The 26,854-nt window shown below is 40.4% G+C and overlaps 1 long non-coding RNA gene across 1 annotated transcript in view; it reads left to right on the forward strand.

Moving 5' to 3' along the window:
- Positions 1 to 4,036: 4,036 nt before the first annotated feature.
- LOC105709044 (uncharacterized) overlaps positions 4,037 to 26,854 on the forward strand; it is a 29,665-nt gene continuing 6,847 nt past the window's right edge. The window contains exon 1 of the long non-coding RNA XR_001105432.2: positions 4,037 to 4,347. This is a non-coding gene — a long non-coding RNA (uncharacterized LOC105709044). The remainder of the gene's footprint in view (positions 4,348 to 26,854) is intronic.

The following is a 26,854-nucleotide window of genomic DNA, read 5'->3' on the forward strand; positions in this document are numbered from 1 at the left end:
CATGCTTGTTGTTTGCGAGATTGGCATAGCCCTTCCATCATTTCTGTAACATCTACGAGCATTTACAGGTACTGTATATTACAGACTCTAACACTAACACACACACACACACACACATACAAGTTGGGGGGAGTGAGAGAAAGTGTGTTATGCATGCATTAAAACTGTGTGTGTCAATAAGAAAAGAGGAATTTGAGAACACTGGGAAACCCCTAGTCTCTCAACTTTTTAGAAGTAAAAGTATGAGATGAGCAAGGGCAATATTTGATCTAAAATTAAAGCAGCCACGTTTAGCACTCTATAAAATCAGAACAGACATGGTCTTAGTTTATTCCATCACCAACATCACAACTAAGAGTTGGAACTTGGTGTAAATGAGAAATTACAAATCGAGTTTTAGTAAAGGAGAGAAGAAAGCTCACCATGAAATGAGAGCTTTGGGCATGTGCAGAGATGGACGTAACAAGTGGCACTGAGTGAGGAGGCTGGAGGTGGCAGAGACTACATTTGACACGTTACTGAATCCAAGCATCTCTGAGGACTGAATCAAGGCCATGTGATTATAGGAACAAAGATGGATACAATGAACCATGGTAAAGAGGAGATAGATACTCAGTTGTATACTAACAGTGATAAAGGTGTCTGGGCAGTTCCCAGATGAGAGACTGAGTGTTTCCTAGGAAGTTTGGAAGACCAGTCTTGGAAGAGCACCTGCCCAATATACTGTGCATGAAGATTTACACTCAGATCAGCATTCTGCTCCCCATAACAGCTACAGGAATTGTTAAGCCAGAAGTGCTAACTTCTAGAGCTACTGTACCCTCTATGGCAGTGGTAGGGAGCTTTTTAAAATTACCAACATCCAGGCTCCAAACCAGACCAATTAGGTGAGAAGCTGTGCCTGGGCACATGCATTGTGCAAACTTCCCAGGTGACTCTAGTGGGAAGCCATGGCTGAGAACTGCGGCTCTAAGGAAATGTAGCCCAGATTCCTCCAATCAGTGGCCAAACTGTGCCCCAAAGAAGAGACCACACAGGCGCAGGCCCTGAGAAATGTCATCATGAAACTGACTATGGTTCCCTTTGTCAGCAGATAAATTCCTCTGCTCCAAGTACAGTGCAGTGACTGATGGGACGGTCCCTGGGGTGCAAACTGCTCTCCATTGTAGTCCAGCACCTGGACTGTAATTCATATTAAATGAATGAATAAAAGTCACTTAGCTTCTCTGGGCATTAGGTTTCTTATATCAAAAATAAATAAAATTAAAGGATTAAAACATACCATCTCCAAGACTCCTTCAAATTCTAAAATTTGGAAACCAATATAGATCCTCTATAATCTATCTCTATTCTACCAATAGAACTTATCACCCTTCACATTTAAAATAAACCTTCCAAGGAACGATAGTTATGTAAGGTGTTAATATTAGGGGAAGCTAGGTCAGATGTGTGTGGGAAATCCCTATTTTGATTCTGCAACTTTTTTTTTGCAAACTTGGGATGCTCCAAATTATTCCAGAATTAAAAGTTTATTTAAAAAAGAACCTCCCTGGTTGCAATAAGCTGAGATTGTGCCACTGCACTCCAGCCTGTGTAAAAGAAGGAGACTCCTTCTCTAAAACAAACAAACAAACAAAAAACCAACCTCCCGATCCCTTCAGGTGGTTTATTCCCTCTCTTCTGAACAGGCCATGCAAATAAACCTCAAGTTTGAGCTTTTCCCTAGGCTAGCCTCCTCTTCTGAATGTTTCTTTCCTTTTCCCTCTGTCTCTTCCCTCATCATTCCCATTTGCATTCCATACTTCTAGTTCATAGATGCACTAACTCACCTCTGAGATCCTTTCAGCACTCAGGCCCTCATTTTGTATTTCACCATCTCCTCCAGCCCTTTCTGTTCTCTTCCTTCATTCAGGTTTTTTTTTTCATCAGTCAACATCCAACCAGGAAAAGAGAAACAGAGGGAATCTGTGACAGAAGTAATGCGAAAGATGAAAAGTAAAATGGGGAGGTGAAAGTGAGACTGCAACGAAAACAGTAGAAAGTCACTCTCTGTAGGCTGGAAGGATGAAGGGAGAAGGTAGTGCCGCCAGAGCGCAGAGTCCAGCTGCCGCTTTACCTGGTGGGAGTTGGAGCCCAGGGCCGGGTGGGGCAAGGCATGGAGTAGAGATCTAGAGCATGAAGGAGACAGAGCGCCTGCCAAAACACTGTCTAACAGAGAGGGGAGAAACATTTCTCCTTTCTTCCTGCCTTCTAGTCTTCCAACAGTGCCTCCCCTTGGCCAATCCAACTCAAAAACCAGATGTCATGGAAATCTGGGAAACAAGGTATTACAGGAGTCAGCCCCCGTGTGATAACAGCGAAGAAGGAGAGTACAAGGACTGGCTCTGAAGGCAGAAGGCCAAGAATCCACAGAGTTCTGTGTGTTATCTGTGTAACACTCTATAATGCCTGATTGTATAATGTTTTGTCCAATAGAAATATAATGCAAGCCATGAAACATGAGCCACATATGCTATTTTAAATTTTATAGTCGCATTTAAAAATAAAAGTACATGCAATACATTTTAATAACATATTTTATTTCATCCAGTATATGCAAAATATTATCATTTGAATGTGTAATCAATATTACCAGGTTAAATGAGATATTTTCCATTTTTTTCACACTAAGTCTTTGAAATCCAGTATATGTTTCACACTTACAGAACACTTAGACATTTCTCAGCAGTCACAGAGGGCTAGTGGCTTCCTACTAGAAAGCACAGCTTTAAGAGCTTCAAGTGATTTTTCATGGTTTCAGGTTGTGGGAGAGCATATGATCCTTGAGATAAGACAAGAACCCACCATGGAGTCTATCTCCGTATCTTAAAAAGACCTCAGATAAGTGAAAGTTTCAACAAACTCTTACTGAACTCAGGATTGTAAAAGGAAGAAGCAAACACAAGGGAGACCTGCTGATACACATTGTAGAAGTCTGAGAAAAACAGTGCTATATATACCAGATTTAATAACATTTAGAACCGTTTCACACATCATATTAATGAGCTTCAGCATTGTAAGCTGTGCTAGTGACTGCAGCATTTCTTTAGATGATGTTGGATGATGATGTATTAGTTTTTAATGCTTCCACTTTTATCAATAAGGAGACTAGAAGTGTTCAGAAACTTCTCTCATGTACCCGTCTCAGAGTTGAAGGGAAATTTTCCTTAGAGCGGGTATTAAGTCAGTATCTGGGCACTTTGGGCTTACAGACATCTCAATAAGTCAGGAGGATCACAGTCAGATACACACAGTGTGGGGTAATGATTTGTTCTCACAGAGGAGGGAAAAGAAAGAAGCCGGGGTTTAAAGCTGTGACCATTTCATGTGTCTTTAACCGAGCCATGGGTCCCTCATTGTTGATTGTATTTCTAGTCTTCACACCCTATGCATATTTTACAAATGTTTTTGTATTCTTTTGAAACTCAGCAAAATCACAAAAGGCACTTGCACAAATGCACAAGTTAATGAGAAAGATCCAAGAAAAGGAAGGAAGGAAGAAAAGAAAGGGAGGGAGGGAGGGAGGAAGGGAAGAAATAAATTAAAGGAATCCAAACAAAAGCAGGATATACAACCAGTGTAAGTTGACCTCACACAGAGCACAATAACCAAAGAGACGCCTTGCTGTATTTTTGAAATCCCATCTTTATGGTTTGCCCACTGTCCAGCCTCACACAGCAAGGGTGGTGTCTCCTAGACGGGCAGACGTGCTCCAGGGTAGATAAGCCTGGCCCACAGCATTGCCCTCTACCCTCCGGCACAGGATTATCTTTTGACAGTCCTGTGTTCTCCATGAGATCATTCTTTGAAGACAGACCTTTGGGTTGGCTTTTATAAGAGAAAAGGACAGGCACATAGTTTCAAAAATAAGGGTGTGGTGGAAAAGTAGAACCTTGCTTCCAAGGCCAGCTGAGCCCATCAGAGATCAGGGACAGTCCCTGAATAACTCCAGGCTTGAGAAAAACAACCCACAGTACTAAGTTGGGGTCCAAGTAGCTCTTGAGCACCCCATGACTCATAACTGAAGCACTCCAGCTGCTCGTCTTCTCTCACTCACAGCTGACTCTTCAGGCCATTTCAAGTCAGCCTTGACTAAGAAGGGCCTGACGGACTTCTCTTCTGAGGCTGTCGCCAGCTCTCAAGCCCTGCTCTGGACTCAAACCTGGGGTGCAATGGCTCAGCATGTCATTTTGTCTGCATTAGCTCAGTGATGTCACTTCCATGACCAAAGGCGTCTACTGCCACAGGGAAGAGAGCTACACCAAGACTCGGCATTCCAGGCACAGATTCAAGAAAAAGGAAGTCAAGGTAGGTAGGAGATCAGCTTCATGGGAAAGACGCAAGTAGGAACCAGGTCAGAGAGATGCCAAGGGTGGCAGCCAGGTGTCTGGGCTCTGGCAAGTGACAGCCTGAGCCGCTGAGCTCTGGTGAACAAGGCTGACCTCTAATCCTGTTTCTCCTTCCTACTTTACATTCTCAACTGCATGGCAGTGGTATCATTAGACCTAGAAGTGTTTCACATTAACAGAAAGGTGTCAGCTTTGGTAAGAGACTCCTATTCCTGACACAGGCAGGATGAGTTCACCCTCCTTAGCCATTAAGTGCCCTTGTTTCTACTAAGTAGAGAAAGTGATAGGCATGTTTTATTTACCAAGAGATACTTCTAAATTTCCTCCCAGCACCCAAGAGAGGAGAGAGAGAATGATGACAACCGTTCTCAACATATTTCAACTGACAGAGTCACAAAACGAAATTTGGATTGGAAAGAGCCTGAAGAAACAAACAAAAAATATATAAGCTTATTCCATATTTTGTTTTTCTTCCCAATAATTCAAATGGCCTTTGAAGGCAGGAATGATCTCATTTTGTTGTTCACGTAACATGCAGACCAATGATAACCCTGTCTGGTGCTGATGGCAGCGATGGTGTGGCGCCGTCATTGCTGATGTGTCTGTGCATGTGCACCTGTGTGTATGGTATGCACATGTGTGTATGGTGTGTGTGTGTGAGTGTGTATATATATGATACTAGCAGCATACAAATAAGGTTGCTGAATTGGAGACATAGTGAGTAAACTCCAAGAATAGCAGGGACACTGTTAACCCCCAGAAAAATGATTTGGAATTTAAATAGCAAGTGTTCAGACGTGATAGGCAAAATAAACCTGGAAGACTGCTTGTGATACAGATGGGATCTGATGCTCTACGAGCAGGGAGAGGCGCTGTCAGTATTTTGACAGACACGGAATGACTGTTTAGACTGATGTTCAAAGTACAGCGCCAAGGAGGGGCTGCTTGGTGGGGCTTGGCACGTTGGGATGGGGAGGAGGCTGGAGACCTCGGTGACAGATTGACAAGCCTGCACAGGAATTCTTTTCGAAGTGGAGGGAGGAGAGAGAAAGGAAGGAAAGATAAAGGCACAGCAATGCTGGGACGGCGGGATGCTGGTGGCAGGGTGAGGTGGGAAGGGCAGAATTGCATTTACCAGGTCTACTTCTTCAGGGATTCTTCAAGAGGAAAAGGCAGGGGCCAAAAGCCAGACCGCTGGGGGATAAGCATCACTTCCCAGTGCTTTATTTCTCTTCAAAGCTTGTGGCACCTGGAGCTTAGCTTGCTTAGTGCTCCAGGCAGGGAAATCGCAATGACAAATGCCTCCCAGGGGGGCTGAGGGTCAGGGAACAGAGCTCGACCAGAGGCAGCCATCCAGAAAGAAAGTGTCCCTCGCCCTGGACCTGCAGACACATCACCCAGAATGGAAACTAGAGCCTGGCCTGGTATCAAAGCACTGTAATCTGTGGCCTTCGAGGCTGGAGACCCCTGTGTGGTGGTGGAAATGTCACCCCCACAATTGTGTAACCTCAGTCTACCCAAATCAAACCATTCCCTGCTGCTTCCTCCCTGATTGTGGCCCCTTAACACCCTTATATACCTTGAACCCGGCTGTCCGCCTCCCTCCCTGAGCCCTCCTGTCTGCGCTGAGGTCCCTCTCCCCGCCATGCCCGGCCTCTTCTGGTGGCTGTGGAGTCTTTGTTGTGATTTCTGTTGTGCACAGCAGTAGCTCCCATAGCTCCCAGAAGGCAGTGGGGCTACACCCCACTGAAGTTAGGAAGGCTCCTTTCAAACCTTACCTCTGCCTCTTATTAGTTGTGTGCTCTTTAACAAAATGTTTACCCTCTTGGAGCCTCAGTTTCCTGGTTTGAGGAGTGACTATTACGCAGCATGAATAGCAGGTTTGTTGGAACTAGATCAGCACTTTTCCAGCAGGGTGCATTTGGCAATGGGTAGAGACCTTTTTTTGGTTGTGACAACCACAGGGCTGTGGGTGTGGATTCTGGCATCGAGTGAGCAGAGACCAGGGAAGCTGCTAAATATCCCAAAGGCACAGGACACCCTCCAACCTCCACATCAAAGAATTATGCAGCCTAGAATGTGAACAGTGCTGAGGTTACTTATGAAATGTCTGGTGCAGAGTGGATTCTTCATTAATGACAACTCCTATTCTCATGGGTCACTTTGCGTTTTTTATGTGTGTGAATCTTGGATGGTTCTAAGTTTCTTAAGGGCAGGCAGAGGCAGAGGCTGTGTCTAAAGCTTCTTTGTTTCGCATTCAGAGCTTTGCACAGTGAAAAGCCTCAAAAGCCATCACCTGCTTGGTAAAAGCAACCACAGAAAAGACTTTGACTCTCCTGGCAAAAGGATCATCTGCTTTGGTACCACTGGTTCATCTGCTCAAGGCATGAGATGGAAGTAAACGACACACTATGCGTCCCCACTCCCCAACAAAACCCGATAGTAGACACATGGAAACTACATTCAGATCACTTGAAAACAGTTCAAAAGAGAAAAATAAAGTCAAGTTCCTGCTTTCCAACAGGTTGCCAACAAAGGAAAGGCTGTTTGACTCCATCCATCCATTTTTACTGCAAGCCATCAAAGTGATATATGAGGAAGGCATGAGCAGTACGAGGAAACTTCACCTTTGCACATAAATTCATCAGAAATGTTTCAAGTGACCCATTTTTGCTAGAAAATATTGTAGGTAAATTTCAGGGTCTTCCAATTGCTGCTTCATAATTATCCTAAAATATCTCAGACAACCTGTTACTGCTGTTGCATGCTCCCTTTTGTCCCTTGACGTCCTGCATGGAACCTGGCCCACTGGATGGTCAGTAGATGTCTGCTGAGGGGTTGCTGAACCCTCCACATGGCCTGCAGAACTGACCAGAGCCAGGCCCTGGGCCAGTAGACCTGGGCAGGTCTCACCTCCCCAATTTACTGCCTGTGGCCTTGGTCAAGTTATTTATTATCTCTCTTGCACTTGTTTCTATCTATGGATTGGGCATGTACATCACCTGTCTTTTGGGACTGTTGTGAGATCATACATAAAGAGTGTTTTACATTAAGCCTCCCATACAGTGGCTGTGCAGTGGTAAACACCAGTTAGCAACCACACCGTTTAGAAAAGTTAACTGCAGGGCACAGTGGCTCACACCTGTAATCCCAGCACTTTGGGAGGCTGAGGCGGGTGGATTGCCTGAGCTCAGAAGTTCAAGAGCAGCCTGGGAAACATGGTGAAACCCCATCTCTACTAAAATACAAAAAATTAGCTGGGCTTGGTGGTGTGCACCTTAGTCCCAGCTACTCAGGAGGCTGAGGCATGAGAATTGCTTGAACCTGGGAGGTGGAGGTTGTAGTGTGCTGAGATGACACCACTGCACTCCAGCCTGGGTGACAGAGCGAGACTGTCTCAAAATAAATAAATAAATAAATAAAGTGAGGAATGATCTCCCTTCAGGTTTTGGGTGGAAAATTATAATTGATAATACAGCTGACCCTTAAACAACATGGGTTTGAACTGTGCAGGTCCATTTATATGTGGATTTTTCTCAACTAGATACATACTGAAAATATCTTATTTGTGGATGCAAAATTCAAGTATATACAAGTTCCACAGGGCTGACTATGGGGCTAGAGTATGCATGGATTTTGGTATACCTAGGGATCCTGAAACCAATGCCCTGTATATACTGAGGAATGACTGTATTGGCACAGCACTTCAAAAGCTCCTTTCCTTTAGCCCATCGCAATGACTCTGTGATATGGGTGAGCCAATGTTATTATTTTCCACCCAAGTCAGGTGCTCAGCCAGGGTCAAAGTCAGAATTCCTACATCTGATGCTCTAACATAGTAGTTTTAAATTTGTCTGCCTCAGGGGATATATGACAATTGGTGGGTGTTATTGGTATCCAGTAGCCAGAGCCAAGGATTCTGCTGAACATCATGCAATGCACAGGACAGGTTCTCACAACAAAAAATGGTCCGACCCCAAATATCACTAATGCCGAGATTGAGAAACCCTGCCTTAACAGGGAATCTCATATTCTTTCCACCAAAAGCACAAGAATGTCACACTGAATAAATATCAGAAAACTCCACCCTCTACAAGAAAGGCATTGATTCATCTCAAGGGCTGTGAGTTACAATGGAAAACTCCTGGAAATAGCTCTTTTTTTGTCAATTACCATATGTTCACTAAACCTCAGAGTCACAATGGTTATTACAGAATTTAGGTGTGTTTGGGGAACACCCTAACTATATATGAGTTTGACCTCATAGGTAAAGTTCTCCTGCATGAGTTCAGTTATAAAAAGTCAGTCTGCCATGAAGGGGGAGGTGGAGTAAAAGCAGTGTGTATTTACTGGGAGAAATCCACAATGTGAGACTGTTTATATAAATGTTAAGTGTGTGTAGAAGGTGGGAAAAAGGAAACTCCTTTAGAATAAAGAATAAGAAAGTACAGAAACTTTTTGTTCTCTGCACATTTTTGTGTGCCTCTTGTATATCATATCCTGTGTTACATATGTTTTCCCATTTTCTTAAAGCAACCTTATTAAGTGGAAACTGAGGCTTAGACAAACTAGGTAGGCCAGCTGCAGTGGTTCATGCCTGTAAGCTCAACACTTTGGGAGGCCAAGGCAGGTGGTTCGCTTGAGCCCCTAAGTTTAAGACCAGCCTGGGCAACATGGCAAGACCCTGTCTCTACAAAAATAAAAATAAAAAATTGGCTGGGTGTGGTGGCACACATGTATAGTACCAACCACTCAGGAGGCTGAGGTAGAAGGATCGCTTGAGTCTAAGAGTTGACGGATGCAGTGAGCTATTATTGCACCACTGCACTTCAGCCTTCAAGAGCCTGTTTCTAAAAAAAGAAAAAAGAAAAAAAAAAAAACTAACTACTATATACTTTTCAAATTTTAAACAAATATAGTTTCACATTTTAACATTCTGGAATAGATACGCATTATAAAGTTGTGGCATTTACGATGTGTTGGGCTTTTTTCCTTTCATATTTTAATGTGTATGATTAAGGATGTATCTGACAATCTTTGGATTCTTAAATTCATAAAATATGGTCACTTGCCCAAGGTCATACAGCTAATATGTAGCAAAGCTAGACACCATAAGATGTTACATGTTTGTTATTTATTTCTTATCAACCAAGGAAATTCAAGTGGCAGGTGTCAATCTTCTGGGAAAGTCAGCTAAGAAGTGTTTGTTCCTGAGATGACTGGTTGGCTCCAGTGACAGGTTAAGGAAAATGGCACATTCGTATTATTCTCTGTTTTTAGAACAGTTTTAACTGATGGGAGAGAATGAAGAAGATAAAGGCCAAAGGTCCAGGATCACTATTATTAACATCAATAATGAGAGATTGGATCTAGGTCTACCAAAGAAGACAAGCAATTAAAGCAAAGTGATATCACTGGTTGAAGCAGCCAGAGCTAGAGTGGAAAGTCAGGTCTAAACCTTTATGCTGTAGCTTGTCCTGGGCACTGGTACAGTAATGCAGTTTTGCATTGGAGGTTGCAGACCAATAAAATAAAATGTCACTTAAGAGTACTTGATGATAATTCAGTTATTTCTATGGCACCAGTCAGTGCTTAGGAATAAAATTTATTTTAAGCTTGTTTCAAATTGTATTCTAAGTCTATGTTAACATAGGTAGGTAAAGTCTAATAAATTTTTGTTCAATACAAAATAAAGAAATAAAATCATATGCAGTATTGTAGGCTTTTTCTATCAGATATCAATTGTGTTCTTGAATGAGAACACTTTCCAATGTCTGACTGCTGTTATCTGGAGTGTTCACCTTACCTTCTTTGCTCTCCACCTTTTTGTTTGCATAGAAAACTATTCAACCTTCACTTCTCAAAACATATTCTGAAAGTCTTTTTTGAGTTTCTTAGATTTCACAACCTCTTCTATGCCCCCTTTGCACTTTGTACACACCTGTTATAATAATCAGGTACCTGCACTGAAAATTCTGCATTTCTATGGGGTCCCTATCAGCATAGCATCTGATTTACACATAAGAGTGAACTTGCTGAAGGAATAAAGAAATGAAATGCGCCCCCTGTGAAATATTTTCTTACCACAACCTACAAGGTTCTAGATGATCTGCCCCAGCTGCCCCACAGACTACATTTACCAATACTCTCTGCCTCACACACTTCTAACCAAACCCACTGTCCACAAGCAGTTGGCCCCAGGGCCTTTGCACTTGCTGTTGCAACTGTCTGGAGCACTTTTCCCTCAGTTATCTGCCATGACTCATTTCGTCTCTTGACGTAGATCTCTGCTTAAATGCCATCTTTGCAAACAGGTTTTCCTCATCATATTGTCAAAAAAAAAGCACCTTTATTTTTTATTATCTGTTTCAACCTGCCTTTTCTTCTTAGCATTTCTCAATGACCTGCATAATTTGGATTTATTTACTTTAAAAAATTTTATCTGTCTCCCTCATTGAAATGGAAGCTCAGTGAAGACAGGGATTTTGATCTCCAAATCATAAACAAATGATCACTCAATTAGTAAAAAGTAAATGAAATCTATTACTATCTTTAATGAGACTACTACCTGGTGGTAGAGAACAGAACTGCAGGCATAGTACCTCTACGGGATGTCACTTTTTTGGAGCACCTTCAATAAGATGCACCATTTTAAGATCTTTACACATATTGTCTAATTCATTAATCACAAATAGCTCTAGCATATGTGTACCTTAATCCCCTATTTAAAAAGAGGAAACCATTATCTTTCTTCCAAATCCCGTGCACTTTCTTTTATACCCTGCTCTCTTTGCACTATCTTATTGTTGCAGGACAGAGAGGAGCAGTGTGTGGAATAGATAAAGGTAAGTAAGACTGGTTTGCAAATCTGCTCCATCATCTTTATTCAATAATTCACTTAGTACTATTGAGTTTATCTTATATATTTCCTTTGTGAGAGATGAATACAACCATTTGTCTTACATGTTTGAACAAATATCAAACTTTTTCCAATGTAGTAGAGATATAGTTTTTCAAAACCCTATAAGAAAATTTCAAAGTATTTGTTTCAACTTTCTATTCTTTACACATACTTTTTCATTATTACTCATTTTCATCCAACAATAAAGTCACTATGAATGTGAAACTTCCACATGTTCTCTGAAATGTAAAAAACAGTGGTTTACTTGCCTCCACCCCCAACCCTTTTCCAAGCCATATGTTCTATAATGTTTTGATTTAAATAAAGTATTGAAGAGAAACATAATCATAAATTGGAAAAAGGAAAAAATCATAACTAAGGAGAGATCTTAAGAAAGAGAATTTAGTCAACACATCTCTACAGCTTCTCCCTGGAAGAGATCTTCAAATGCATTTATCAAACAGAGAATCAAGTCTGGAAAAACTGTTCTTGGAAGAGCTCTGCTTGAGAAACACACACCAAAAATAACATTCTCAAGGGAGCTGGGGATGTGTTCAATAAGGGGCAAATGATGTTCAAGAGGACAAATGAATTGAGTTATCAAGGAAGTCACAGAGAATTAAGTGGCCAGACTCCCTTGGGCAAGGCCCAAACTACTTCTACAGAATTAATTATATGTTTGGATCTGAGGATGTTGCTGTAAATCTTGGGTTGCGGTAGTCCCAACCCAGACATCTGTTGACCGGCAGTATCCTGCCCTGAGAAAGGAAGAATTTGTTAGAGCTTGGATTTCCTCCTCTATGAATGACTCAAAGAACAAAGGCAGCTTAACAAAATGTTGCATTGATAACTGTGCAGTAATGAGACATTTGGAAAACCTGGACCTTGTGAAAGCCTGGAATACAACTATAAGGAAAAATTTTAAAAAGATCGATAGCTGAGTCTTGGCCTTGGCAGACAATGGTTAAGGCAGCATTTAACCCCAAAGACTTCCAAAAGTGAAGCAGAAAAAAAAGAAAAAACCCTTCAGCTTAGTAGATTGTTTAGAGTTTGCTATTTGAGCAAGTAGCAGACTAAAATTTTCTCATTAAGCCAGATGTTTAGAATCATTAACAAGAACAACACACATCTTGCACGAACTGACCCAGGAAAGGTCAACATGGGTGAGAGAATCCAGCCAAATAACAGCTGATTCATGTACTTTGGCCTCCCCTACCCCTAAATACTACACAGAAGATCTCGAAGCTGTGGGTGCCATTGCTGATCAGGTTAGACTGTGCTATCACCAAAACAAGGGATTCCTGGCAAGCCTGTTATAGCATAAATGGAATCGAATATATGAGAAAGTAGTGTGCATTGTATTGCATTTTTCTTGCACCTAATTCTCATTAGTCCTGTCTTAGAATTATAACTCAAATCAAATAAAATGCATTAAATGTTAAATATAACAAATGTATAGCATAATGGAATCTCAGTATTCAGTTGATCTAAATTTTCTTCACCCTTGGATGTTGTTCTATAGATGCTCACACTGAGTCCAGAGAAGAAAAATGTCTTGCAGATGTCACAGTTAAGCTTTAATTTCTAAACGGGATGAGAATTTTGTCACCCGAAGTACAATCTGTGCTAACACATTGGATTCAGCTTGTTTTTCAAGCTGTTGGCCTACATCTTGCCGCCTAGCTCCTGGTTAATCCTTTTTTGAAAGGACTGTTGGACTTTCTTTGCAAACCCAATTACCTCTGCTCCCCTGTTTGTGTTTCCCCCTTCTCCTCTTGGCCACTCCTTTCCATAAATACACACACATTATTAGAAAAAAAGTCAAGTCTAGAGTATAGGGATATTTGATGGTTGTACTGCAGACTACCCGTTCCCTCTTCATCCCTCTTTATTCTGACCTTCATCTGAACCCTTTTCTCCTGGGAAATTCTTCCCCTACCTATTTAAGTCTCTATAGTTTGCATGTTATCTTGATTTTACCTCCAGACAAGATGACTCAAGTCTAACCAATCATAGCATCCCATTTCTTGTCTACAGTGAATGGTCCAGGGATGAGAATGTGACCCAATCAGAGTCAACGAGGCAGTTACAAGACTTCTGAGACTATTTTGAGAAAATTGTTCTCTCTTTACTGCTGATCATACAGCTGTGAGGATGTAATCCCAGAACTGTTGGATGATCATTTCACTTCTGCAATGGATGAAGCCACTGAAAATAAAACCAGTACATAGCAAAGCGAAAGAGGAGTGATGGAGGACAAAACCAATTCTGATGATTTTAGAACTCCTTGATCCATCTGAACTTGAAACTCTTGAAACTCTTTGACATTTCAGTTAGATGAGTGGGGAAAAAAAATCATGCTTTTGTTTAAGTCAATCAAGTCCATTATTTCGATATTTGCAATTGCAAGATTCCTGATGGGTATTGCAGTGTAGAGTTTACTTAATGACTAGGCTCCCAATAAATGATTCAGTTGCTGGCTTAGGTAGCTTTTATTTTGTTTTAATTTATTTATTTTGAGGAGGAGTCTCTGTCACCCAGGCTGGAGTGCAGTGGCACGTTCTCGGCTCACCGCAACTTCCACCTCCTGGGTTCAAGCAATTCTCCTGCTTCAGATTCCTGAGTAGCTGGAATTTCAGGCACACACCATGCCTAGCTAATTTTTTGTATTTTTAGTAGAGATGGGGTTTCACAATGTAGGTCAGGCTTGTCTCGAACTCCTGAACTTGTGATCTGCCTATCTCAGCCTCCCAAAGTACTGGAATTATAGGCATGAATAAGCCATGATTATTTTAGTCTGGCCCAGGTAGCTTTTATTTTTTTAAAAATTTTGTGGGTGTATAGGTGTATATATTTGTGGGGTACATAAGATGTTTTGATACAGGCATGCAGTATGAAATAAGCACAACAAGGAGAATGGGGTATTCATCCTCTAAATCATTTATCCTTTGAGCTACAAACAACCCAATTATATTCTTTAAGTTGCTATAAAACATGCAACTAAGTTATTATTCACTATAGTCACCTTACTGTGCTTCTAAATAAGTCTTATTCATTCATTCTTTCTATTTTTTGTACCCACTGACCATCCTCATCTCCCCCTCAACCTCCTATTACCCTTCCCAGCCTCTGGTAACCATTCTTTCACTTTCTATGTCCATGAAAGTAGAAGGGTCCTACTACTAAAAATCAATTGATTTTATTTTTAGATCACATAAATAAGTGAGAAAATGTGATGTCTGTCTTTCTGTGCCTGGCTTGTTTCACTTAACATAGTAAAACGTTGTTGCAACATTTGCAGTAATATGGATGGAATATATTGACCTCCAGCAGTTCCATCCATGTTGATGCAAATGATTGGATTTCATTCTTTGTTATGGTTGAATAGTACTCCATTGTGTATATGTACCACATATTCTTTATCCATTCATCTGTTGATGGACACTTAGGTTGCTTTCAAATCTTAGCTACTGCAAACAGTGCTGTAACAAACATAGGAGTACAGACATCTCTTTAGTATACTGACTTCCTTTCTTTTGGGTATATACCCAGCAGTGGGATTGCTGGATAACATTGTAGCTGAATTTTCAGTTTTTTGAGGAACCTCTAAACTGTTCTTCATACAGAATTCACATTCTCACCAACAGTGTACAAGAGTTCCCTTTCCTCCACATCCTTATCAGCATTTGTTATTGCTCGTCTTTTGTATATAAGCCATTTTAACTGGAGTGAGATATCTCATTGTAGTTTTGACTTACATTTCGCTGGTGATAGGTGGTATTGAGCACCTTTTCATATGCCTGTTAGCCATTTGTATGTCTTCTTTTGTGAGATGTCTATTCAAATCTTTTGCCCATTTTTTAATTGGATTAATAGATTTTTTTTTTCTGTAGAGTTTTTGTATTCCTTAAATATTCTGGTGATTAATCCCTTGTCAGAGAGATCGTCTGCAAGTACTTTCTTTCTCCCATTCTCCCATTGTGTGGGTTATCTCTGCACCTTGTTGTTTGTATTTTTTTAGCTGTACAGAAGCTTTTTAATTTGATGTGATCACATTTGCCTAATGTTTGCTTTGATTGCCTGTGCTTGTGGGGTATTGCTCAAGAAATCTTTGCCCAGACCTGTGTCCTGGAGATTTTCATTAACGTTTTCTTATAGTAGTTTTATAGTTTGAGGTGGTAGATTTTTAAGTCTTTAAACCACTTTGATTTGATTTTCATATATAGTAAGAGATAGGGGTTTAGGTTCATTCTTTTGCATATGGCTATCAGCCTTCCCAGCACCATTTATTGAAGAGACTCTCTTTTCCCAGTGTATGTTTTTGGTATCTTTGTCAAAAATGAGTTTACTATACATGTGTGGATTTGTTTCTGAGTTCTCTATTCTGTTCCATCAGTGTATGTGTTTATTTTTATGCCACTACCATGCTGTTCTGGATACTGTAGCTCTGTAGTATAATTTGAAGTCAGGCAATGTGGTTCCTACAGTTTTGTTCTTTTTGCTTAGGACAGATTTGGCTATTCTGGTTCTTTTGTGGTCAATATAAATTTTAGGATATTTTTCTATTTCTTTGAAGAACGTCATTGGTATTTTGATATTTTGCTAGGGATTGCATTGGATCTGTAGTATGGACATTTTAACAATATTGATTCTTCCAATCCATGAACATGGAATAATTTTCCATTTTATTGGTGTCCTTTTCAATTTCCTTCATCAGTATTTTGTAGTTTTCATTATAGAGTTCTTTCACTTCTTTGGTTAATTTATAAGTATTTAATTTGTGGCAATTGTAAAGGGGATTACATTTTTTATTTTTATTTTTCCAGATTGTTCACTGTAGGTAGCTTTTTATCATTGTATGTTTTGGTAATACTTTTAAAGTTGCTTTCCGGCTGCTATCTTCTTTTGAATAATGTCATGAATTACAATTAATTATCAGTCTGTATTTCTATTCAAGTCATGAATTTCCTGATTTTTCTAGGTTCTAAGCTAAGATGGTCTTTTAGCTTCTACAATCACCTCCCAAGGGAAAAGGAAAAAGCAATCATTGCTAGAGAGAACTAAAACTGGACTGGCCCAGTCACTAAGATGTCTACACAACAGAGGCCATTTCCCTTGGGGAAGAGCTGACAAGAACTACTTGCTTGGATAAGAAGTACTTCTTCCTTTGCTATTCTAACTTGGTTAGGCTCTGCAAATGTCACTTGATTTTCAAGCAGAAGCATCACCAATGTTCTTTATCTGAAAGTGGGATACACCATTTAAGCTGCAGGGGAACCAAGTGTGTGGGAAGCAGAAAAGAGAAATTGTTACCGAACTGTTTTACCTTACACAAAAGAAGGCATTTTCCTGCTATAATTACTGATATCCTGCTGAAAGCTACATTTGTGTTTGCTTAAAATCAGCGAGGCTTTCTTTTGGGCTTTCTCACTTTTTTAGAGTATTTTTGCATTTGCTGGTTTTGGTGAATGAAGCCCAAGATCTAGTTGTAGACTTAGCCTGATCTATTTCATCATCAGTCAAAGGTAGTTTGACTGATGATGGAGGGGTTGGTGGCTGGAACTTAGGCACTAACCCCTGGCACCCAGGCACTCTCAGGGACTTGTGGCAAGTAGAATGAATTGGGAACCAACAGAATGGGAAAAAATTTTTGCAGCTTACCCATCTGACAAAGGGCTGATATCCAGAATTTACAACGAACTAAAACAGATTTACAAGAAAAAAACAAACAAACCCATTCAAAAGTGGGCGAAGGATATGAACAGATACTTTACAAAAGAAGACATACATGAGGCCAACAAACATATGAAAAAATGCTCATCATCACTGGTCATTAGAGAAATGCAAATCAAAACTACATTGAGATACCATCTCACGCCAGTTAGAATGGCAATCATTAAAAAATCTGGAGACAACAGATGCTGGAGAGGATGTGGAGAAATAGGAACACTTTTACACTGTTGGTGGGAGTGTAAATTAGTTCAACCATTGTGGAAGACAGTGTGGCGATTCCTCAAGGACCTAGAAATAGAAATTCCATTTGACCCAGCAATCCCATTACTGGGTATATATCCAAAAGATTATAAATCGTTCTACTATAAGGACACATGCACACAAATGTTCATTGCAGCACAATTTACAATAGCAAAGACCTGGAACCAACCCAAATACCCATCGATGATAGACTGGACAGGGAAAATGTGGCACATATACAGCATGGAATATTATGCAGCCATCAAAAACGATGAGTTCGTGTCCTTTGTAGGGACATGGATGAACCTGGAAACCATCATTCTCAGCAAACTGACACAAGAACACAAAATCAAACACCGCATGTTCTCACTCATAGGCGGGTGTTGAACAATGAGAACACATGGACACAGGGAGCGGAGCACTATACACTGGGGTCTGTTGGGGGGAAATAGGGGAGGGACAGCGGGGGATGGGGAGTTGGGGAGAGATAGCATGGGGAGAAATGCCACATATAGGTGAAGGGGAGGAAGGCAGCAAATCACACTGCCACGTATGCACCTATGCAACCATCTTGCATGTTCTTCACATGTACCCCAAAATCTAAAATGCAATTAAAAAAAAAGATGTCATATGGGGAACAGTGAGGCTGGGGGCTGTATCAATCAGCTACACTCCCCATCTATCTGCCCTCTACTTCTTGACCTAAATGGAAGGATTTGAAGAACAGCCTCACTAATGTACAAATGACAGTTAAAATATTATCATGTTTTTCTACATAAGATATCCTCACTTCAAAACAAAATATTATACCAGAGGAATGTCTTTAGTCATCAGCTGCAATGAGAAGAACCTTACTAGCACAACTGAAATTCTGCCCATCCACTCTGCTTTTGAGTGAAGAGGGCCCTAGTAGTGAAAGTGAAAGGGGAGAGCCTTGGGAATGAGGTCCAGGTCATTCTCATTGTTTATCTTGATTTGGTCTATACAGCTTGGATCATTCAGATCTCTTTTGGGAAGAAGGAATTCCCCTCAGGGTTTCCCTCCTGTCAATGATCATTGTTAGTGACCCAAGCCTCCTCCTTTCCCATTTTGTACACACACACACACACACACACACCACAGCATAAAGGACACAAAGTGATGCTGAAGATTCTTTCCAACCAGATCAGAACTCCCTTTGGTGCCTCCACTTCAATTCCTCTACCTTTGCTTCTCTAACCTGCTGGACAATAGACCTTTCCAATTACTCTCATAGTTCATGCTTGACTGTCCAGCCTCATCTGTCATATGAAGCTCAACCTTTGGCCAGTCTGAGCCATGGTGGATACCAACTCTCTACCCTTCTCCATTCAATAGATGAAATGCCTGCAGTCCAGACTGTTTACCACCTGTCCACTACCTTTTAGTCAAGACTATAGCTGCTCATAATTGCTGTATTAAGTGCTTCCAAATCTCTCACATGCCACACATTTAGACTTCATGTAACTGTGTCGCTATCCCAGAGACAGCAGGACAAAGCAGGAAAAAATCAGAGCATTCTTTTTCACTTCAGCTGAGATAAAATCTTCTGTTGGTTTGAGTCCAACTGTTTATGAAACACAGCACTCAAGGTGGCTGCATAGATCACATCATACCATTTATTTATCACATATTAGAGACTCTTTTTGATCTCTTTTTTGCTATTTGTTAGTATTACTTCTCAGAATTTCTATTTAACTCTTATATGAACATTTAACTACTTGTGGCCTTTCTTCTACTTCTCCTATAGTTTGAGGAAAAACTTATTTACATTCTCTGGATCCTAGGGTAGGGCTTAGACAGATATCTGTGTTAAATAAACCCATAGTTTATCAACACATACTTATTGAGCACTTGGTATTTGCTTCAACTTTGTTCTAGTTACTGTGAGATTTACAGAATAAAATTTTATAATGCTCTCCCTTCCCTGGAGATGACAATTTTTTTGCAGGGGAGAGGGCAGATGTGATTAATGAGCATGAAACAAATAGAGATGAACGCACGACATTTGACGGTCAAAGGCTGCATTGTAGGCATTGAACTATGTTTGCTATAGAGGCATAAAAACAAACCGAAATTCCTGAGAAAATAAAATTTTTACAGTCATGGACTTGAGATGAAAGAACACAAAACAGGCCCATCTTTCAGTCCATGCCAAACTGTTCTCTACAATTTATCTCTTTATAATTCTGTTTAGTCTAGTCTTGAATGCTGCTAAGGATCCGGTTTCCATCACAGTCATTGGAAAACACCTTTGCAATCTAAGTGTCCTCAGCGTCAGGATGTTTGGTTTCTTGTCTTTATATTTCCCATAACAATAATGATCATATTTCTGTCCAGGAATGTCCTCCACATTACATAAATGGCAAGTAGGGGTATGATTCACAGGATCCAGAGAACTTTAGAAACAAGAGATCTGATATTCTGTGACATTTGAACATTTGCAGTTCATGATTATATCTCAGTGCCTGGCACTGGCACACAGTAGACATTCAATAGTGATTGCATTACTGATAATGATCAATGTTGAAAATGACTGCCCATTGATGTGCAGGCTAGCTCACACTCCTAAAAGTACCCAGTTTCCCCAACAATGGATGCCATGAGCCTAAAACGGGTTGATAGAACAGTGGCATAGAGCATGGTATCATCATGATGCTGGGGCTAGGAAGAGTGTGGTGAGGAGAACCAGAAGGGTAGGAGTTCAGAAAATGTTGTGGAGTTGTCAAATGAGGCAGCAGAGCATGGAGACCCGGAGGTCTGAACTGGGGGGCAAAGTCAGGTTCTCAGCTCCGTCTCCTGTCAGCTGCATGAGGGAATCAGATCTCAGCAAATCTGCTATGACATTCCCACCTACCTCGTGTTTGAAAACGTGACTCTACTGGACAGGCCTGTGTCCGGATGTGTTGTCAGAATTTTTTGAATTGAATAATTGGAATTTTTGGCAGAACACTGAATACTAAATGTTCCTAAACAAGTTGTCCATGAGGAGAATGCATTACTAGTACCATTGGAGAATCTCCCAGTGCCCATAAAAGCTTCCACATTAGTGTACACACGGTTTGCCTGGTTTCCCTTCAGATCTATGCCATGTTTGAGGATATGTGTCACTGCCCTGACTCCATTCCCTTATTAGCTCAAAAAGCAATGTTCTCACGTTATAAAATAATACCAGATGTTAGGCTGGTAGTTGTTTGATCACATACTATATTCCTTACCCCTGACCTATAGCAGAAGTATTCATATCACTCAGTTCAGCATTTGGCCTGACAGCTATAGTTATACAATTATGGGTCCTCAGTTGTAATGAAGTTATTGTACATGTGGTTGTATGTATGATTTGGCAATGTATCTGCGAAGGGTAACTGGCACCCAGAGAACTGCCACATACCAACTGATAATCTCTAGTTTGTAGTGAGATTTTCACAGCATTATGGCCATCAAATGCTATAAGGAAAGTATGAACAACCCAATTTTTTTTTGAAGGGAGTTTAGGTTGAATTCTCCATGAAAATAAAGCTTTGGTTAATAATTGTGAAGAGGCCCTACACTCAGTAAAGTGCAGTTAACTCGTCTGGACAGAAGTTTAGAGAATACAAATGAAAGGATCCCAGATTTGTGAATAAAACCAATGACTTTAAAGAACCCTGTAGTTCGCATGGCATGGCCAAGACTTGCTCCCCTTCTCAGGCTTTAGTGCAATGTGAGTAGGAGATGAACTTGTCAGAACTGAAATCCCAAATTCAATGCCATTAGATGTAGCAGCACGGGTGGAATGTGCTCACTTCCTCTCTTAGCTCATTAGTCAGAACTGATGGCATGGCCTCACTGAAGCAGGAGGGAACCAGGAAAAACAGTTCCAGCACGCTCCTCAGGATGCACAGCTGGCAGCAATGACCTCCATCCCTCCTGTAGGTCTCGAGTCAAGGTCACCTTCAGGAGATTCACTCTGAACTCCTCTTCATTTTACATGACAACCTCCTACCCTGGTGAGCCTTATTCTCCTTACCCTGTTTTTTTTTAAATCAGTTTTATGCATCAACTTTAACCTACCATATTCTTTAATTAGCTACTGTCTGTCCCTGCCTAGTAGGAGGTACACACCCTGATAGCAAGGATTTTTGTTTATTTTGATAACTGTTCTGTCCCCAGCACCTAAAATGATACCCAGCACATATAAAGTGCTTGACAAATATTTGTTGACCTGAAATCAATTCCAAAAACAGTGACAATAGGGCAACTTACCCTCTGCTTATAAATTACCTTTGTCTCCACTTCTTTACCAAATGATGGGCTTACCCTCTCCTCAGGCTTATTCCTGAAGCACCTTTTACTCAGCCAGTGAATACTAAATGATGGCTAAAGCATCCAATTTTAAATGTCTAGGTTATAATTTCCTTTCCCTCTTAATATGACAGAATCTGTTACTCATGTGCAGATCTTGCAGTCTCTGATGGTGCTCTATCAAGCCAACTGCCTTTGACAAGAGACCAAATAAAATGAAAGGGTAGGCAGACACAAGGCAAATGACTATCTGGCTGTTAAGGGCTATGTTATAGAACCACAGAAAAATCATACTTCAAAAGGACCTTAGAGGACCTTGTTTCAACTTCCTAGCCTCTGACAGAGTTTTCCAGCAATGAGGATCATAACTCTACAAGATGGCCCATTTAATTGTTGGACCATTCTAAGAATTATTCTTTCTTACTGAAATTTGCTTCACTCTAAATTCTGCCCATTGGTCTTGGTTTGGCTCTGTGAAGGTAGTTAGGAAAAAGTCTAATTCTTATTCTACATGAGAACTCTTCATAAGCTTGAAGAAAATTGTCATAGCCTTACTCTGACTTCTGATTCAACCTCAACAATCCCACTATTTTGTTGCTAATAGAATATGGTGTGTTGTATACTCCAAATAAATGATTTTTAATGGGCAAGTGGACCAGTAATAACTGAATGAATGTACAGGTGCATGCAAAGACATGGCCCATTCACTGGGTTAATGAATGTCATGTTTCTGAAATCCTTAACATCTTCACCAACTTTTCTGGATATTCTCTACTTTGCTGGCATCCCTCTTAAAGTTAAATCTCTAGAACATAACCCTCCAGGAGAGATATGGCCTGCACACAGAACAGTACAGCTGAAAGCTCAAGGTAAGTTTCTGTTTTTCAAAACTCAAAAACTATATACTAAATGAAATAGTTTGGCTGTGCACCCACCCAAATCTCATCTTGAATTGTAGCTCCCATAACTCCCATGTGTTGTGGGAGGGACCCAGTGGGAGATAATTGAATCATGGAGGAGGTTTCTTCCATATTGTACTCATGGTAGTAAGTCTCACCAGATCTGATGACTTTATAAGGGATTTCTCCTTCCAGTTTTCTCTCATTCTCCCTGGCCTGCCACCATGTAAGACATAGCTTTGCTCCTCCTTTGCCTTCTGCTGTGATTGTGAGGCCTTCCCAGCCATGTGGAACTGTGAGTCCATTAAACCTTTTTTTCTTTAATAATTACCCAGTCTCAGATATGTCTTTATCAGCAGTGTAAAAATGGACTAATACACTAAGGCTAAAGATAAAACAAACTACATAAAAATACTGTGATATCGTTAGTAAATTTATTTCTCCAAAAAATATGGGTTAATAATTCTGAAAATACTTGATGTGCATTATAGCTTTGAAGAAGTAATATATTGTCGAAAATGAGAGTGGGTTGGAAAAACCTAATATCCTGTTGGAAAAAAACTGTTCCTTTTCACTGTTGGAAAATGAATAAATGAACAAATAATGAGCAATAAAAAAAAAAGGAAAATAGGAGGGCTACAATGAACTCTGTGGTATTGGATTAGAATCAGAGGTGTATGAACTTATATCTGATAGTTAGATGATAAATAGGTAGATCTACTGACATCTTTGATTCATACTGTTCATAATGACACCTTTGATTCTAATAGAGATGGATAGACAGAAAAGACAGTGTGTATGCTTGTGTTAATAGCCTGTGTGTGTATTTTTTTTTTTTTTTTGAGATGGAGTCTTGTTCTGTCACCCAGGCTGAAGTGCAGTGGTGTGATCTCTGCTCAGCACAAGCTCCATCTCCTGCGTTCAAGCGATTCTCCTGCCTCAGCCTCCAGAGTAGCTGGGATTTCTGACATGTGCCATCACACTCAGCTAATTTTTTGTATTTTTAGTAGAGAAGGGGTTCACCATGTTGGCCAGGCTGGTCTCAAACTCCTGACCTTGTGATCCACCCACCTCGACCTCCCAAAGTGCTGGGATTACAGGTGTGAGCCATTGCAACTGGCTTACCATTAGTATATTTTTAAGCTCTGTCTGCTGAGGGGACTTAGGAGTAATGTCACAACAGTAGCAATGGGTATACCTAGTGCCCAAATCTTGGTTTCTAAATACCATTCCCCAATAAACGGAATCCGGTTTATTGGAGTCCTTGGAGACCTGGTTGATTCCAAAGTTGTGGTAAGGAAAATACAAAATGATCCTGGAACATATTGCAGTGGCCAAAAGCAAGAAAGTGCTTTAAACAGAATGTGGGCAGATCAAAAGGGCAGAAAAACCAATCTGAAGGAGTTCTCAATGACCCAATCTGCAACAGCAGAATACAACGAATATCCATGAGTTAAAACTGATACATATAAACACTTAAATAAAAAACATAGTAGAAGAAACAGCTCTTCCATCCAGAAGAATTTTACTCAGTAAATGTAGGAAAATGGGGGAAATCATCATCATTGAAACTCTATGTTAGAATTGGTACAGGCAAGATCCATCAATGTGTGCTAAAATCAGTAGAAGAAAGTTTGCAGAGAAACAGGATATTTGTATAATCTCAAACTATCTCCTCTAAGATGTCCATAAATTTCAAAACAGGATATTTGTATAATCTCAAACTATCTCCTCTAAGATGTCCACAAATTTCAAATAAGAAGAAAAGAAACCTCACAGTGGAGCAACTCAGCAAGCACCAATTAAGCAAGTAATAAAGGTTAATATTGCCTCCATCAATGGCAGCATCAATATCACTAACCCCTGATCTTATACCCTGAGAACACATCACTTCCTTGGTAAATTTCTTACTAAAAATGCATAACCACAATCTGATCATGAGAAAACATCAGCTGCCTTACACTGAGGAATATTCTACAAAATTTATGATCAAGACTTTTCAAAAGTTTCAAGGTCATGAAAGATGAGGAAAGACTGAGGACTTGAAACAGATTGGAGGAGATTTAGAAATGAGGAGAACTAAATGTGACGTAGGTCCTTGGATTAGATTCTGAAACAGAAAACAAAATCTGGAAAAACTAGTGAAATCCAAATAAAGTCTTGAATTTGTGAATAATATTATACCAACATTAATCTCTCAGTTTTAATATTTGTGTTATGTGTATGCAGGATGTTAACAGTAGGAGAAGCTGGAGGAAGTACACATGGGAATTTTCTGTACTACTTTTGCAGCTTTTCTGTAAGTCCAAAATTCATTCAAAATACAAGGTGTAAAGCCATGATCAAGGTCTCAGGGGTTGGCCACTGTTTCTGGCTCATGCTGGAGATGCCTTTGTTCTATCCTGTCCTTGATGTTCAGACTGCAGCAGCGTGCTCAATTAATGTTGTCAAATGAAGAAATGACAGCAAGGCAGCTGGTACTCAGGACAGGGCCTTGTGCCTAGACTACAAAGTGAGATGGTCCCCCCTACAGTGTGGGAAGCTCTGACTACCATGAAGGATCTTATTTCTTTCACGTTCTGGCTTCACCAAATTGTTGTTTGGGGTGGTATGACCTTGAGAAAGCTGTTCAATCCTTTCTATTGTAGACATGGGCATTAATTAATTGGGGCCTATCCTCTCTGCCTCACAGGGCTATGGCTAGGCTCAAAGCACACAGTGAGAGTCCAGACCAGAAAGATGACTGTGGCATCCCCTTCCTCAGAATCCCTGTGGTGTGACTGTCTGGCTAACTCCCCTTTTGCTGGACATCACAGTGTTCCACGAGCAGCAGCAGGTACAGCGGTGGAGGGCCCATGCTCTAGGTTTATGTTGCTGGTTCCTATCCTATTCCAGTGCTGACCAGCTGTGTCATAATTTCCTAATCTATAAAATGAGGGTAGTGACAGAACTGATCCATAAGCTTGTCTTAAAGATAAAAGGATGCAATTTGCAAAGCTTTTATATATATATTTTTTAATTTTAAAAATTTATTTTATTTTGGATTCAGAGGGTACATGTATAGGTTTGTTACATGGGTATATTGCATGATATTGAGATTTGGGGTATGGATGGTCCCGTTACCTTGGTAGTGAGCATAGTTCTTAATGTATAGTTTTTTAGCCCTTTCCCCACTCCATTCCTCCCCACTCTAGTAGTCCCAGTATCTGCAGTTCCTATCATTATATCCATGTATATTCAATGTTTAGCTCCCATTAATAAGTAAAAATATGTGGCATTTGACTGTTTCTGCACTGTTAATTCGCTTACAATAACGACCTCCAGCTGTGTCCATGTTGCTACAAAGGACATGATCTCATTATTTTTTATGGCTGAGTAGTATGCCATGTTATATATGTACCACATTCTCTTTATCCAACCCACTCTTGATGAGCACCTAGGTTGATTCCATGTTTTTCTACTGTGAATAGCACTGCAATGAACATATGAGTGCACGTGTCTTTTGGCAGAACAATTTATTTTCCTTTGCGTATGTATCCAGTAGCAGGGTAAATGGGTGTAAAGCTTTTAAAAGTTGACTTGCAACATGGTAAATGCTACAGAGTGTTTGCTCTTAACATTTAAAGATCTCAGTAACATCTTTCTTCCTGATGCTTCATGATGTGACTCAGAATACTATTTAATTCTTCTGAGTATGGCAACTTGCACCTTCCTAAACTATAGATTGTTTGAGGGCAGGGACACATGTGATTTGTGCTTTTGCCTTCCCTAGTACAATGCATTGTGCAGAGGAGCTGCTAAATAAATATCTGATGATGGATTGATTCGTAAGGCCTAAAGCCAATGTTCTCCTATTTCACAATTTTGCTTCAGGTCAACTTGTCATCTGTATATATTTAAACAAACTTGGAAAACAGAAAATTCTCTAGTGCTAGAACTGGACTTTCCTGAAGTCTGTCAGAGTTTGCTAAGGGAGTAGTTACCTTTTTGACATCCCTCCCTCCCATCCCCCTCTACCAAAAAATCATTCCATCCGCACCATATCTGAGAAGACAAATTCAGAAATAGTGAGCCCAGTGCTCAAGCTTTGTGCTCTACCCTTCTTTTTTCTCTTGTCGGGGGACAAAAAAACAAATCCTGCCATCTACTTCCCCAAATTATTCCTTTATGTTCTTTTCTTCCAAGAATATGCCTTCAGAGTCAACTCGAGCTTCAATGCTTGGCAGTTACTAAAGAAATAAAATACCACCCTTCTTGTTAAGCATTTTGGCCACATTCTTCTTGGTTCCATTTTCAATATCTAAAGTGCCATGCTCCTTCAGTGCCCTTGAAGACATACTTGTTTCCACTGAATGCATTATTCCATAGAGGAAAAAAAATCATCATTCAAC

Source organism: Aotus nancymaae, unplaced genomic scaffold (assembly GCF_030222135.1).
Source record: "Aotus nancymaae isolate 86718 unplaced genomic scaffold, 86718_ANA_hifiasm-v0.15.2.pri h1tg000020l, whole genome shotgun sequence".
NCBI lineage: Eukaryota > Metazoa > Chordata > Mammalia > Primates > Aotidae > Aotus > Aotus nancymaae.